At 35.3% G+C, this 15,912-nt stretch overlaps 1 protein-coding gene across 23 annotated transcripts in view; it reads right to left on the bottom strand.

Moving 5' to 3' along the window:
• Positions 1-15,912, bottom strand: part of TBC1D5 (TBC1 domain family member 5) — a 584,642-nt gene that overhangs the window by 442,109 nt on the left and 126,621 nt on the right. For 2 of the 23 annotated variants that reach the window (XM_053598456.1, XM_053598444.1), the window contains one exon: positions 10,175-10,265. The exons of 20 other annotated variants lie outside the window; for them this stretch is intronic. The gene's annotated coding sequence lies outside the window, so the exon portion shown is untranslated. Of the gene's footprint in view, positions 1-10,134; positions 10,154-10,174; positions 10,266-15,912 lie in introns of those variants that run through there. One more of the 23 variants, XM_053598453.1, reaches the window with a different exon arrangement.

The raw sequence follows: 15,912 nt of genomic DNA on the forward strand, positions 1-15,912 counted from the left end.
ACACATAATGATGACACATTAGAAGCACTGCCCTTTAAAAAGAGTAAGACAAAGATGTCCATTTTGCCCATTATCTCCCCTTTCACTCAAAACTGTACTAAAACTTCAAGTCAGCATAGCAAGATGAAATAAAATATAGTGAGTAAAAAGATGAAATAAAATATGTAGTGAGAAAAAAATCTTGTCATTTTTTCAGATATGATAGTTAATTTAGTACATCTAAGAGGATCTACAGATATTTTATTAGATTTAATAAAAGAATTCAGAAAATTTGCTGGATATGTATCCCAAAAATCAGGTTTCCAGTTTTGATTTAGCACATCTACTTTCCCTAATCCATGATTATCTCCTTCCCTTTTGTGTCTTTTTCAGTTGGATTAAGTTTTCACTAGGAGTCACCAACTAAAACTACACACAATGTAGTAATATATTAACTATTAGAGTTTTATAACAGTGTAATAACATTTATCGTCCCCTTCTCAGAAAATCTGTTCCATTTTCATTGCTAATTCTTATATCACATTTCTTCTGGATTACAATAACCTTTTAGTTGTCATTTCGGCTAGATTATGAAGGTAGGAAGGGAGGTTATCTCTAGGCACACTCTAAAATATCCCCCAATATATCCTATTTCTTTCCTATATCAGAATAACCATTCATAACTCATTACTCTTAGTAAAACAGCCCAATTTACTCAGTTATCACTTCGCAGCTGTCAAAAATGAGAGTATTTTGCCAGCTCCTGGGCCAGCTATGCAGTTTCCAATAGTGTTCCTGCACTATTTCCTGTTTGTTTAACAAATATTTGGCTCCCTATACCTCAGAATCACCTGGAAAATCTGTGATGTTTTACTACATGCTTCCAGAAGGTTCCTACTGTTTATGAACAATACTCCATTCAAAAGGGCCTACTCATCGTACTTTTTAGTTATCATCCATAATGAATTTTTGAAATTATCCCTTACTTATTTCATATTTTACAAACTTTTTCAAAGTCTAGCAAAATACTAGCATTATTTGCCTATTTATCTAGGAAAAAAAAAATTCCCATTTTCCTGTATAGGGCATTTTTCTTCAATGTTATCTTGACAAAAGTGCAAATCTATAATATGTTTCTTACCCTTTTAGAATTATTGAAATTTTTCTCTCAATGATCCAAATACAATTAATGTCCTTTCCTAAGGTTATTATATTACTTGATTGCACTATAGCCCTAAAATTCTTTCCCTTGTTTCTATAATTTTTCTTCACAATTACCCTGCCCATTTCTGATGCTACCACTTTATTAAATGTAGAGGTCCTCAAAGGTCTATCTTTAGCTGCTTGTTTTCTCACTTTTAATCTTTCCTCTTCCTTCCTTCCTCCTTTCCCTTACTACCTTTGCCTCCCTTCTTCCCTTTATTATCATTCTCTGCGAAAATTTCCTCTAGCCCTGGCCTGGATCCCAAGATCTTGACCATGACTGGCAACTACACAACACACAAGATGGACACTGCTGGTCGGTTGTAAGCTGCCACTCACAAGAGTTGTCAACATAGATCTGGACAATAGATATTCCATCAGATGACACTAGCTCTAAAGAAGAAACCTATTCACTGTCCCAAGCTCTCCCTAAATGTCTGCACCTGACATTCCACACCAGCACCATATAGCAATTAAGTGCAATATCTGATGCTAGACTGGATTCCTGTTGAAGGAGGAAAATGCTATAAAGAATAACCTTGGGGGCAGCGCCTGCGGCTCAAAGGAGTAGGGTGCCAGCCCCATATACCAGAGGTGGCGGGTTCAAACCCGGCCCTGGCCAAAAAAAAAAAAAAAAAAAAAGAAGAAGAAGAAGAAAGACTATCATTGGGTCATCTGACAAATTTGGAATATGGATGGCAGATTAAATGTAAGTATTACATGTTAAATTTACTAAAGCTGATTACTGTAGTATAGTTATGGAAAAGAATATTCCTTCGGTAGGGCGCCGGCCCCATATACCGAGGGTGGCAGGTTCAAACCCGGCCCCGGCCAAACTGCAACCAAAAAATAGCCAGGCGTTGTGGCAGCCGCCTGTAGTCCCAGCTACTCGGGAGGCTGAGGCAAGAGAATCGCTTAAGCCCAGGAGTTGGAGGTTGCTGTGAGCTGTGTGAGGCCACGGCACTCTACCGAGGGCCATAAAGTGAGACTCTGTCTCTACAAAAAAAAAAAAAAAAAGAATATTCCTATTCTTAGGAAATACACTCTGAAGTATTTTTAGGGGTAAATAGCTATGATGTACTCAATCTTTGTTCAAATAGTTCAGGAAAAAAAAATGCGTGTGAAGATGCATGCCATATAGAGGAAGAAAGTGAAGTCAAGCACCCAAATGATAAGGCACATGGGGTAAAATGTAGGTAAGTCTGAAGAATACCTATGCTACTCTTATTCATAAAATTCTTCTGTAAGTTTAAAATGATTTCTAATTAGAAGTATTTTTTAAAGCCAGCCATTTACTATTTTTCCAATCATATTATTCCTGTGTTACAGCTGAAGCAAGTATGAGACCTCACAATGTTATGTAACCAGGAAGTAAACCCAATCTGTCTTACTCTAGTCTAAGACTGGTTTTAACTATCACAAAGCACTGCATTTTTGGTGTTACACTGAGCTGCTTTGTCAGCTCCAGGTGTTCCGAGGCTATTTGGTCTTTCCAATCTTACCATTTGAAAATCCTCTAACTATTGTCCTTTACTCTGTTTTCCCTAACCAGAGATCCCTATCACTACAGTTGTATCCTATCTCAGGCACTCTATGACACATAGTATTCTGGCCAACTTTACTTTTTACAAAGGGAAAAATCTGCTTTGGATTCCAGCTCTCATACATGAACCAGAATGTACTCCACTCACTCCATCCAACAAGCAACTGGAGGGCAGACTGTATACCTTCTACTGCTGTTTGCCTAAGACCAGGTACAGATCCTACTCTGTACTAGGGACTCAGTAATCATTTATTGAGCTGAAATATTTAACTAGTTCCATTGCTCGTGGTTTTCCTCTTCCCAGTAAATATTAGGAATAGTCAATTTCCTCCCTTTCATTCATCCACCAAATCTGGGATTGAGTTAACATTTACTTTCTAAATGATGTTTTCCCAGTTACTGCAATCCTGAACAGTTGTCTGCATGTTTAACGCTCTTAGCACAGAAAGACTATACCAATACCTTTTGGGCTTAACAACATTATAAAGTATGTTTTGTGGAGCATAACACTGTGACAATTTAGGCCGTTCTCCATTTCTTATTTTGACTAAGATAAATAAACCTGGAAAGAAGCCAGTATGTGCACATGCTAAAGTTAAAAGATTAAAAAAAGGTTTATTGTTTTTGTTTTAAAGGAGGCTACGGTCAAGTAAATTTGGGAAATACTGAATTGAATCAAGTTACACCAGGTGCTCAGATCTACATATTAATACATCAAGGTATATTTTGATTCTCCTACAGCAAAACAGACTTATTTGACACGGGATCACATCACTCCAAGCATCTCCTGGGAAAACCACCATAGAACACACTTTGGAAATGTTTGCTACACTATTACTGGAAGAAAACATCATGAGTGTGTGGGAACTGGTAAGGCACTGCCTTTGCTAAAAGAAAGCACCTGTTTAATATTAGGAGGAGGCTGTGAAGCTTTCCATATGTAATACAAAGTAGCCACTGATTCTAATTGCAATTGCTTAAGGATCAAAAGCCTTTGAACTCTAGATTAAATACCTGCCTACATCTAGGCCCCACCAGCATTCTACAGTGGGCTTCTCCTTCTTCCCGCAACTTGTAAAGTACCGATAACCAACTTTAATATAAGCACCCCACAACTTCAATATTAGCAAATTTGCATACACGCAAAGTAAATTAAAGATCTGCATATGGCAGGCTTCTCAAATTTTAATATTCAGAGGATTTACTTAGGAATTCTGATAAAATGCAAATTCTTATTTAGTAGGTATGGGACTGGGCGCAGATTCTGCATATGTAGCAAACTCTCAGGTTACATCAGTACCGCTGATCTACAAACCATACTTTGGGTAGTAAGGGCATAAAAAACGTGTAAGGCCTCTAACTCTTATTCAATGGCACTGTCTTTCAAACTACTTTCCAAAGAAATAATTCTTCCATCAGAAAACAATGCCACTCATTTATAAAAATAGAAACTGTACAAGAAACTGAAGATACACTATTATCCGCTGACGGTTTTTATTAAAAATGGCAGTATATTGCAGGTGGCCATAAAAGTGCATTTATACAAAATCATCTTTTAATCTAAATCTTCATTCTACTTCTACTTCCAAATGCCCACACACATAACTCAGTAACACACTGACTTTCATGGCAGTCAGGAATTATCTTCACTTTCATTGACTTACAGAGCAATTCTAAGCTCTGCTCCTACCCAAAAAAAGACATGTATAAAGCCAGCATCTTTCTCAGTGATTTACTGAAAGCAGCAGCTCATTTTAATAAAACCATCCCAAAACATAAAATTGATTGAACCAACTGCTGTGTTGGGCATACACAACAGCTGATAAAGATCATTCAGGATTTTTATTCTTACACAGTTTCTTTCAGGCTTTGAGAATTTTTCTCCCATTCTATACTTTTATCTTGATATTTAAGATAAAAGAACTGAAATAAAGGGGGGGGTCCTCTAAATCCATGAAATAAACTTTTAAAATACAAAGTAGTTCAATCCAGGAAAAATCTTTTAATGATCAAGATCATAGACAACTTAAACAATCCACATACTAAAAATAATATCTCCTTTGCTAGAGGGTAATTTGTGCAACAAAAATCAAGAATTTAAACTGAGTAACCCCTTATGATGTCAAATGCTACACAGTTTTTCACGCCATAGCATTGTCATTTAGAAAAGCATTAAAATAATACATATGACATATTACCTTCATTCTTTACCAAGGAAACTTTGTAAAATTAGATTATTTGTCTTTATAGCTAGGTTTCTTGACATTAAACATTTTGAGATTTTATTTCAATAAAACACAAAGATACTTACTTCTTTGCATGTTTTATGATGCCTTTATTTGACTTTTTATAATAAAGTAATTTTATAGTTTTTTTTTGTTGTTGTTACAATGAAGGACAAAGATAAGCCAACTGTTTAGATTCCTCCCCTTTATGTTGTGTCTTTGATCACTAACAATGCTGCGTGAACAGCCAACAGAAGGCTGACATTTCATAAAATATGCAGTGATAAAAACTAATACTGTAGCATCTGGGAGTGATATATAAAATGCAGAAATACACCTAATAACTGTGATCTTAAATTACAAGTTACTAAAAGCTAAATAAAAAGCATACCTAAGAAATTTAAAAGGCAAGATTACAAAAGGGTTTTTTGTACTTGTATTTCTAAAAACAAGTTTTAAAAATAATTCAAGTTCATTATACTCTTCCTACTACTCTACAACTTAAAAGCCAGCCATTTTCTAAGAATAGGATACCTATACTATATACATTTCAACGGTTGAAGAACATATTTTTAAACCACTGAAAGACACTGTACAATATGTAGAGAAAATTTTCTTCTCTCAGATACTGAAAAGTGTCAAAACTGTTAATGAAGAAGTAATGTATCACTTTTAAGACAAGATGCCAGAGACCATGACCAAAATAATTTCTTAAAACTGTAATAATATAAACAAATAATATCAATATTAATTGGTATTAATACCAATATGAATTTCACAATCTAAACCTGAAAGTCTTTCTTATACAACAGCAAGTAAAACATGCTCAAATATGTTTAAATAATTTTAACTATACTGCTAAACATTTGTTTTTTAATACTGGGAAGCAGCAAAGGCATACAATAAAGATAATCCAAGAGTAATCATGTGAATTATCTTTGTAGTATTTGGTTTAATATTCCACCTATATCCATCAAAATCACAGTCCAACAGAAGCGTTTTATTGTTTTTTTAATATATATGCTGAAGGAAAATGAAATAATAAAAGCCATATTCAGCACTTCAAGAACTCTGAATTATTCTTTAACTAAAGAAAATATACAACATTTACGTATGTGGAAGGCAGTTGTCCTTGTGCTTATAATTAGCATCTGAATTTAGGTATTTCACTTCTTAATGTACAACCACTATCTTTTATTCTTATCATGGCTTTTTATATCACTTAATGGAGATAAATACTCTTTTCCCTTCTCAGGTTTATACCAATGCTACTTAACTTTTTTAAAGGTATTATAATAGGTTAAACAGTCATCTCAAAATCACTCTTCATCTCCCACTGGACAAAGAACGGCTGAGACAAGAGAAGGTATATTTACATTCATAATGTTCCAACTATAACATTTATGTAAATTATGATCTCACATTTGCAAATATAATAATGTTTAGTTTCACCGCACACATTGCCATTCTTCAATATTAACTTTCCAGGGTTATTACAACCTTAAAAAACCATACCCATGAAATATGTGATGTTCAAGTCACTAGAAAAAATACTTAAAACTAATATAATAATGTATTTACTTTTAATCTAAACTTATTCTCCTACAAATGAAAGCTTTAGTATATTAACTAAGAAGTACTAATTGTTTGAGTTTAGGGAATCTTCCTTTTAGAAATATTTTCATCTTTTTTTTTATTTCACATAGGTTTACATATCACATAAATGATATACAAACTTACTACAATTGTTTTAATTTCAAGAATATATCAATCACTCCTTCCATGATTTTGTCACTGAATTTAACGGGGCATAAAGCATATATCCATATTACATATATTTTGGAGAAAAGAATGAAATTTGACCATTTGAAAACTTATAATTTCAAGAATAACTGACCCTATTAAAACTTACTTTTAAAGTAAGAAAAATGATATTTACCAGTGACAGCAGAGAACAAAAGGGCAATTTTCTGTTTTTTGGCTTGTCAAAAAAGTGACAAACCACATTCCTCAAATGTAACCAGACAGATAACTGTGAACCTAGCTGTAGAACATCTCTCTTTCCTTTTTAGAATATAAAGTCCATGAAAATAGAATACATACCTCTCTTGTTTAACTCTGTATCAATGGTGCCTGAGTACCGGCAATTAATTAATATTTATGGGGAAAAAAATGAGTAGCACTTGTAATGAACTGTTCTAAGCCCAAGAGGATGCAAAAAAATACAACATGGTCTCTAGTCTCTTGACATTTAAAATCCACTTACCAATAGAGGACCTAGACTCAAGTGATAAAAACAAGTGATAGTGAAAAACACTAAACAGAAAATGCCTTGTGAGTGAGTGACAAGAATGCAAAACAGAAATTCAGAAGATGAGTGAAATCACAGTGGACCATACTGTTCAGGAAGATTTCACAGAGAGGGCAGGACAAGAATTCCAAGTTGAAAAAAAATATATAAGTTTTAGATGGTCAAAAGAAAGGAGGATATAACAGAGCAAAAAAGAGAAAAGATGAAAAACACTATAAAATGAGGAAAGATGTGCAGAAGTAGAATGTTCTCAGTAAAGTGTGACCATCCTGACAGAAATGAAAGAGTTTTTGTGACCGGCCAGCAGAGAAAAAAAACTAAACAATACCTTAGGAAAACTTATGGGAGAACAAAAAATACGAGGCTAAAGATTCCAAATTTCAACCTATACGAAAGTGGGGCCAATGAAGCGTCTTAAGCAGGACAGTGGCAGGTAAAAATAAAGCTTTAGGAAGATGATTTTAATCTGACAGCAATCTGAGACAGATTTTCAGGTAGCAAAGACATCAAATAAGAGACTTGTGAAATATTCCACAAATAAGGTTGTGGAGGTGTAGACTAGGCTGTTAGGAATGGTAAGAACAGGCAGGAGCTAAAACTACACACTGACCAATTAGATCTGATAGCTGAGAGAGAATCTGACAGGTGAGAGAGAACACAGTGAATTTCTAGGTCTAAGGTAAAGACCCAAAGGCTAAGAAACTAAGAATGCTTGGATTTGGGTGGAAAAAACAGGTTAGTGGCAAGATGATACTTTCACTTCCATACATTACTGTGAAGTGACGCGAAGTGTTTAGACAGTAGGAAGTGGAGGGAGAGATGGAAACATGAGAATCAGGTAAAATTGTAAAGCTACAGACTGCAGAGTTCTCTATGAAGATGTAATAGTTAACAATCTTCAAAAGGAAGGGAAGAATAAAGAGCAAAGACTGAAGACTGTACTATATTATTTAACAAATTCTATCAATATGCCTGAGGAAATTAACTAAAATAAAATAGAACAGAATGACTCTTTGTGAGATTGTTCTAGTCCGGAAGGAATAACACAAGAAAGGAGGTTTTTGAGAGAAACAGAGAGAGAGAAAGAAGATCAGGACATAAGCCAGAGAGCAAAACTAAGTATCTGATGAATGTACAAAACTTTTAAACATACACCTTCTTATTGTTTTGTTTTACTAAAACAAAAGGCTGGGACATTCTTCTTTTAAAATGTCCTGACTCTGGAATGTATGCAAAGTAAATACCCATAAAAGAAAAATACCGCGTGTTCTTTATGCTTTATATCAATTACATTCACTGCCCCTATTTTTTCTTATTTATATATTTATTATCCCTTATTACCATTTCCTCAAGTTTAGGTCAGTATCTACATAAACTAAACACTGTATTTTGATATTTTCTAGTGTCAGTGAAATATTCCAATGAGAAAGAAAATTTAAAAAATATTTTACATGTTTTAAAAAACACATATATCCGATTTGAGCCTCCTTATAGGGATAAGCGCACAAAAGGACGTAGAGTTCATGTGGAAAACAAAAATCAGGAAAAGTCTCTATCATTGGCCTAGAACAGACTTCAGGAAACAAATTTCAGGAAAAGAGACTCAGAGCATAAGACATAAATGTAAATGTAAAATAAGACTTAAAAAAGATGTTTTCCAGAGTGAGTCTTATCTGAAAAACTCTGGGATTAATTTAATTATGTCAAGATTTAGGTGGAATTCCATGGAAAGGGAAAAGCTTTGTAAGGTTTAATCTTCATCACGTACCTAAAGAAGAGATGTGCTCATTCATCAACAAAAGAACCACTTGCTCTGATAACGTCTGTGAATGCAGGCACTCTACTGGGGTGTCTAACTCTACTAAAAGATATCTAATCAATAAGTCAGATATGTTCTTTAAAATCCTAAGTGGTTGTTTATGTGTGTTAGATTTTCTCTATGGCATATTAATGTACTTTCCTGCATGATATTGTGAACTCGGTGATGATAAATATGTGGTATGTCTGCTGTCTATATTTTTACTGACAGCAAATGGAGTGTAAAACTGGCATTGTAAACTGAAAAGAAAGAAATTAATTTTAAGAGTATTTAGCATTGGTTTTACCTTATGCATTACTTACTAAATCTAAATATTGATAGAGCCATTATTAAATTAAGGACAAAAGTAAATATAAATTAGCAGGTATCAAATATCTATCTCGCTTATTAAAATAAAATATAGAATAAAAATATTAAATTGGTCTTTCTTTTTTTTTTTTTTTAAGGCTCTCCAAAGAACAAGTTAATCCATTTGAATACGAATTCCATTCTGTGCTTTGGGGAAAATTCCAGACTACAAATTTAAGTTGAAGAGTAGACATAAATGGTAATTTGGTCTTTAAATAAACATAAAATACATAATTTTTTGTTCAATTAATGTAATTTAATACATAAAAAATTTCAAAAATGTGAAATAAAAATATTAAAGTATTTTATTAAGAAAGAGCCATGCTGGGCGGCGCCTGTGGCTCAGTGAGTAGGGTGCCGGTCCCATATGCCACAGGTGGCGGGTTCAAACCCAGCCCCGGCCAAAAAAAAAAGAAAGAGCCATGCTAGTAAAATTATTTCTATAACACCTGTTTAAGTAAATGTAATGTCCAGCAAATTCTTTAGTATAAAGTCAAGTCTAAAAGGTAGTAGAGAACAAAAGCCTTTATTAATCCCTATTTGTCATATATAACAGTGTAAACAGAAAGCCAAACATAAGCAGTAGCATGAATTTTGATTCTACAACTTCAGGATTCACCAGTTACCTTGTCATCAAACACTGAGGAATGTGTGAATAGTAGGCTGTTATAGGAAAGCAGTAAAATAATGATGTAAGTGGGCATACCATAAAACACACGGCTTGGACAAGATGCAGTGCTTCATACCTATAATTTTAGCACTTCTGGAGACTGAGGCAGGAAGATCACTTGAGGCCAGGAATTCAAGATCAGCCTGAGCAACAGAGTAAAACCTTCTCTACAAAAAAAAAAAAAAAGAAAAGAAAAATTAGCTAAACATGGTGGTACCTGACTGTAGTCCCAGGTACTTAGGAAGCCGAGGCAGAAGGATTACTTGAACCTAGGAGAACGTAGTGAGCTACGATGATGCCACTGCACTCTAACCTGGGAAAAGAGCATACTCCTATCTCAAAAAAAAAGTGGCTCCTTTGTTCACAGATAAGGAGCAAACACACACAAAGATGTCAAGCACTCACTCTTTCCTGACTTTTAGAAAGTGAGATAGGAGAACTATGCATGATATTTGCAGAAGTGTCAAACAGAAGCAAGAAAGAAATGAAAAAGGAAAGAACTGAAACATAAATTTGAAAGGGAGGTAAGAAGCTTAAGTTTTTCTTTCTCTTCATATTTTAAATAATTCAAGTGGCTACTCAGAAATGAAATGACCGTGTAATTTATTGCCCAAACTGGAACACTTCTGAGAGTGAAAGGGAGCTATAGAAGGCAAAATCATGGCCCTCCCACTTCCACAAGATGTCCATGTCTTAATCCCTAGAATCTTACATGATAAAAAGGATTTATGGACCTTGAGACATAAATCTATATTATCCTGGTTGCCACAATCAAGTCATATGAACCAGAGTAAGATGCTATGAAGAAGGGCCAAAGAAATGCACATGAGAAGAATTCAATCTGCTGCTGCTCGCTTTGAATAGGGGAAGGGGACCATAAGCTAACATGCAGTTGTCTGCAGAAGCTGGGAAGGTGAGTTTACAGGTAACAAGAAAATGGGGACCTTAGATACTACAATCTTAAGAAACTAAATTTTGTCAAAAGAATGAATGCACAGGAACAGATTCTATGATACTGCAATTTTAGTCTGGTATAACCCACACTGAACTTTGGTCTACAGAACAATGGAATAAAAACTTTGTGTTTTAAATCACTAAGTTTATGATAATTTATGCAGAAACTATAGAAAATTACACAGGAGTGCTAAAAGTAATTAAGACAGGATGACCTGTCAGGCAAAGGAATTGTTCCAAGAAAACCAGGTTTATGATCACCATGCTCAATACAGTACCCACATGCAAAACTGACTAGTACAAGTTTATGACACAGAATCAGTTTATCTAATATGTAATGGCAATCAACATACCATGGTACTGGCATAAAAATAGAGACATAGATATATGGAACAGGCTAGAAAACCTAGAGATGAAAATAGCATCCTGGCGCCTGTGGCTCAGTGAGTAGGGTGCCAGCCCCATATACCGAGGGTGGCGGGTTCAAACCCAGCCCCGGCTGAACTGCAACCAAAAAATAGCCGGCGTTGTGGCAGGCACCTGTAGTCCCAGCTGCTCGGGAGGCTGAGGCAGGAGAATCTCTGAAGCCCAAGAGCTAGAGGTTGCTGTGAGTCCTATGACATCATGGCACTCTACTGAAGGCGGTAAAGTGAGACTCTGTCTCTACAAAAAAAAAAAAAAGAAAATAGCATCCTATCACCATCTGATCTTTGATAAACCAAACAAAAGCATACACTGGGGGAAAAAAATCTCTTTTCAATAAATCGTGCTCGGAGAACTGGATAACCACGCAAAAAGACTAAAACTCGACCTACACTTTTCACCACTTACAAAAATTGACTCACAATGACTAAAAGATTTAAATATTACACAAAACAATAAAAATCCTAGAAGAAAGTGTGGGGGGAAACTCTTAATGTTATTCACCTGCGCAAAGTTTTAAAAGAAGAAGACTACACTGGCAATCACGACAGCAACTAAAATAAATACATGAAACTTGATTAAGCTAAAAAGCTTTCGCACAGCTAAGGTTACAACAATTAAAATAAACAACCTTCAGAATGGGAAAAGATATTTGCATGTTACAAATCTGACAAAGGGTTGATAACTAGAATCCTCAGAAAACTCAAATTCATCAACAAAAAAGAACAAACAAACCCATCTACCTCTAGGAAAGAGACAGGATCAGAACCTTCTCTGAAGAAGACAGATGAATGGCCAAAAAACACATTAAAAAATGCTCATCATCCCTAATCATCAGAGAAATGCAAATCAAACCACTCTGAGATATCACCAAACTCCAATGAGAAGAGCCAACATCACAATATCCCAAAGCTGCAGATGCTGGTGTGGATATGAAGAGAAGGAACACTTTTACTCTGAGGACAGAATTGCAAACTCATACAGCTTCCATGGAAAGAAGTATGGAGAATCCTCACAGAGCTATAAGTAGATCTTCCATTTGATCCCACAATTCTATTATTAAGTATCTACCCAGAAGAAAAAAAATTATTTTACCCTAAGAACATTTGCACTAGAATGTTTTATTTCAGCTCAATTCACCCCAAGATGTGCAATCAACCCAAGTGCCCATCCACCTATATATGGATTAATAAACTGTGGCATACGTATACCATGGAATACTATTCAGCCATAAAAAGGAGACTTTATATCTTTTGTATTTACCTGGATGGAGTTGAAGCAGGTTATTCTTAGTAAAGTGTCGCATGAATGGAAAAGAAAGTATTCAATAATAATTTGAAACTAACAGCTAAACAACTACATATCCACAGTAGACAAAAACACAAGTATATTCAAGTGTGGGAAACTGGAAGGAGGTAAAGAGGAAAGGGGAGGCAGGAGGGAGATTTTAGTAAACTCACCTAAGGTGCACACAAGAGTATACAGCACACCCCCCGGGTGAAGGGCTCAACTACAACTTGAACTATACCTTAGAAATGTCAAATAATGCAACCTAATCATTTGTACCCTCATATTAATCTTAAATAAATAAACTGATAGAAGCTTAATGTCAAGAAAGGAATCTGCTACCCAATACAATTAAACAAAAGAATTTAATAACAGCTAAAATTCAGTTGCAAATAAAATGATACTTTTAGATTATATGCTTTTATATGTGGAAATACATAAAGAAACAAAAAATACAAAAATAATGAGTTCAATACTATAAATATATTACTTTGCACAGCTTTCTCACATATTTTTAATAAAGATCAAGTTAAAACTCTGAGTCAAGGATGACTCTACTGTTTCTGGCTGCATTACTAGAAAGATGGATCTGCCATCAACAGAGACATGGAAGACTATGAACAAAATTGATTTCAAAGAGAACAGGAGATTCATTTTTAACATATTGAATTTGAAATGACAATCAGATAGCTAAGCAAAGAGGTCAGATATTACATATATAAGCTTGGAGTTCAGGTAGGAGGGCTAGGTTGATCTTGTCAGTATTTAAAGACAAGAAATTGTATGAAATCACCAAGGCAATGAATGCAGATCAGAAAATTAAAAGGTCAAATGACTGAGCTTTGAAACCACACAAATTAAGAGATAGGGAAGAACAGAAGAAACCAATGGGAGAGGAGTAAATCAAGCATGATATCCTGGAAAAGAATGAAGAAAGTATATCCAAGGAGGAGGTACTTGCATCAAATGCTGGCAACAGGTTTCAGGGAAGAATAGGAATTGCTGTTGATTGCATTTAACAATATAGAAGTCACTAGTGACCATGATGAAAGTGGATTCAGGGTACTGGAAGAGGCTTTGACCTGTGTGGAGCTGCAAACCAATGTGTGGGTTGTGGGGGCGGTTTCAGGGACGTGAAAACAAACTATACCTGTCCCCCAAGGAAATGCAATTGTGATTACAGTAGAATGTGAGGAGAACTGAAACACCAGGTATACACAGTTACTGTCAAAAGGAAGGTAAAACTGGAACAACAGCTGGTGAAGTGGGATTTTAAAAAGGTAAGAGAAATTTCTCTTCAAGCCCCTTGTCCAGCCTGAGATGGGATCGCTTGTTCTTTTCTTGCTAATACGTTTGAGTTCTCTGTGAATTCTGGTTATTAAACCTTTGTGGGAGACATAACCTGCAAATATCTTCTCACATTCTGAGGGCTGTTTGCTTGCTTTACTTACTGTGCTCTTGTTGGCTGTGCGGAAGCTTTTTAGTTTGATCACGTCCCAGTAGTATATTTTTGATGCTGCTTCAACTGCCTGGAAGTGTCCGCCTCATAAAATACTCGCCCAGGCTGATTCCTTCAAGAGTTTTCCCTGCACTTTCTTCTAGTATCTTTATAGTTTCATGTCTTAAATTTAAATCTTTAATCCAGTGAGAGTCTACCTTAGTTAATGGTGAAAGGTATAAGTCCAGTTTCAGTCTTCTACAGGTTGCCAGCCAGTTCATCCAGCACCATTTGTTAAATAGGGAATCTTTTCCCCACTGAATGTTTTTAATTGGCTTGTCAAAGAGCAAATAATGGTAAGTAGCTGGGTTCATCTCTTGGTTCTCTATTCTGTTCCAGACATCTACTTCTCTATTTTTGTGCCAATACCATGCTGTTTTGATCACTATCGATTTATAGTATAGTCTGAGGTCTGGTAGTGTGATTCCTCCTGCTTTGTTTTTATTTCTGAGTAATGTCTTGGCTATTCAAGCTTTTTTTTCTGATTCCATATAAAACAAAGTATTATTTTTTTGAGATCTTTAAAGTATGACCTGTGGAGCTTTAATAGGGATTGCACTAAAATTGTATATTGCTTTGGGTAGTATGGACATTTTAACAATGTTGATTCTTCCCAGCCATGAGCATGGTATGTTTTTCTATTTGTTAATATCTTCGGCTATTTCTTTTCTTAGAGTATCGTAATTACCTTTATAGAGATCTTTCATGTCCTTTTTAGATAAACTCCCAAGTATTTCATCTTCTTTGGCACTACTGTGAACGGAATAGAGTCCTTGCCTATTTTTTCAGCTTGACTATTGTTGGTATATATAAAGGCTACCAATTTATGAGTGTTGATTTTGTAACCTGAGATGCTGCTGTAGAAACTTCTCTGAAGACAGGCGCACGGACTACAGACATATGAAAAAATGCTCATCATCCTTAATCATCAGAGAAATGCAAATCAAAACTACTTTGAGATGTCGTCTAACTCCAGTAAGAGTAGCCCATATCACAAAATCCCAAGACCAGAGATGTTGGCATGGATGTGAAGAAAAGGGAACACTTCTACACTGCTGGTGGGAATGCAAATTAATGTTCCTTTTAGAAAGATGTTTGGAGAACACTTAGAGATCTAAAAATAGGCCTGCCATTTGATCCTACAATTCCTCTACTAGGTATATATCTAGAAGACCAAAAATCACATTATAACAAAGATATTTGTAACAGAATGTTTATTGCAGCCCAATTCATAATTGCTAAGTCATGGAAGAAGCCCAAGTGCCCATCGACCCATGAATAGATTAATAAATTGTGGTGTATGTACACCATGGAATATTATGCAGCCTTAAAGAAAGATGGAGACTTTACCTCTTTCATGTTTACATGGATGGAGCTGGAATATATTCTTCTTACAAAGTATTTCAAGAATGGAAAGTATCCAATGTACTCAGCCCTACTATGAAACTAATTTATAGCTTTCATATGAAAGCTATAACCCAATTATAGCCTAAGAATATGGGGAAAGGGGAAAGGAAAGGAGGGGATGGGGGAGGCTGGGAGGAGGGAGGATAATTGGTGGGACCACACCTACGGTGCATCTTACAAGGGCAACTTCCTAAATGTGAAACTTACTAAATGTAGAATATAAATGTCTTAACACAATAACTAAG

This window comes from Nycticebus coucang, chromosome 8 (genome assembly GCF_027406575.1).
Source record: "Nycticebus coucang isolate mNycCou1 chromosome 8, mNycCou1.pri, whole genome shotgun sequence".
Lineage (NCBI taxonomy): Eukaryota > Metazoa > Chordata > Mammalia > Primates > Lorisidae > Nycticebus > Nycticebus coucang.